At 43.5% G+C, this 1,525-nt stretch overlaps 1 pseudogene; it reads right to left on the reverse strand.

Moving 5' to 3' along the window:
* Positions 1–299: 299 nt before the first annotated feature.
* On the reverse strand, positions 300–989 carry LOC128097665 (sorting nexin-3-like; annotated as a pseudogene).
* Between the last annotated feature and the right edge of the window lie 536 nt (positions 990–1,525).

Below are 1,525 nucleotides of genomic sequence, written 5' to 3' on the forward strand. Positions count from 1 at the left end.
ATTTGATTTTGTTTTTATGCAGAATATAAATATTTCCCTCATTAATCTTCCATGTGAAGGGGATTACAGGCCAGAAGAAAGACACACTCTGCACACAAAGTACACCTCATATGTGTGGCACCGGAGACAAGTGGTTGTCATTCTTCTGCACATAAATTAGGACTGAGTGGTGGCATCACACAATAGGGGAGGAAATGTTCTAGTCAATTGGATTCAAGAAGAAACATGACACAGAAACTGTAAGTAAGACCAAGTCAGCAACTTTAGGTAGGTTCTACTGGCTTGTGAGGCTTAGTATGCACATGGACACGGCAGGGAAGAGCTAGTAGAGAGGCTCAACGAGGGCGTTCCACTAAAGCAAATGAACTAACGGAAATGAAAGGAGCGTGTGAGTGTTAGTATACCCAGGGCATGTTAGGCCAGTGTCTGTGCAGCCTGCTAAGTTAGTTACAACTTCTTCATTGGTGGGAATGCATCGTTAATGGTCTCATTTCTGCTTCTTCTTTCCAAACTCAGGCATGTCTTATTTTAGATGGAGTATAACTTTTATCTATTATTTCCTCCTGTAAAAACACTCATTCTGGGCCAGAGGATGACCAGCGACCTTGTTTATAAACTGTTCCAGTCCCTGCTTCCTTTCCTCAATGAAATTGTCACCAAATATTCCATCGTCTCCTCTGAAAGGAAGCTGCTGCAAAAACGCTTTCCCAGAGATTGGGAGAACTACAACCTTGCTCTCTCTTTCTAGTTCACTTCGAAGTCATTCAAAGTCACTGTATCTCCTTCTAATAGTAGATTCCTTCAGCTTAAAGACAGGAAGATTTGTCTTGAGTCTGATCTCGTAGGTGGTGAAGGGGCCCCAGCCAACCTCCACGGTTTGCAGGTTGCTCAAGCCTATCTCGAGGAAGTTGCTGGGCAGCTGTAGGCATCATTCAGGCTCTGAGGCTTGTGATCAGCAGCTGCTGGGTGTCAGCTAAGGTCTCTGCCATGTCACTGTTGCTGCCGCCTCAGCCTTCTGCCGCCTCCCGCCATGGTGCAGCGGACTGAGCTGAACAAGCATGTAGCAGAAACCAATATTTTAAAAGTGTGAAATAGCAAAAGCAGGTGTGTGTGTGTGTGTGTGTGTGTGTGTGTGGAGCATACTCAGTAAACAAATGGAGAATGGGAAGAGAGATGAATCCATGGCTTGAAATTTTATTGGGTCTACAAGTTCATTTAAGTATGCTTCCCAAGGGGAGCTCTATTGATGGATTCAGAGAAAACAGGCATGATTTCTGTGTAGTCACAGTGTTCTATATCATTACCTCATCTTATATTTGGAATGGGGTTAGTCAGGTAGGTGGTACCTTGCTATACCAGAGGCCACCAGTTTTATATGACAAATATTTGGATTGAACACACTAAAGAACTATGAGGCAGTGAAGAATAACTGGAAATTAGGTTGAGAATATCAAAACTGTATTCAGGCAGAACTCCTAGTGTCCACATATGGACAAAAACTCCCAGCACTTCATTACCATACAAA

The sequence above is a fragment of the Peromyscus californicus genome, unplaced genomic scaffold (assembly GCF_007827085.1).
Source record: "Peromyscus californicus insignis strain IS unplaced genomic scaffold, ASM782708v3 Scaffold_5__1_contigs__length_169319896, whole genome shotgun sequence".
Classification (NCBI taxonomy): Eukaryota; Metazoa; Chordata; class Mammalia; order Rodentia; family Cricetidae; genus Peromyscus; species Peromyscus californicus.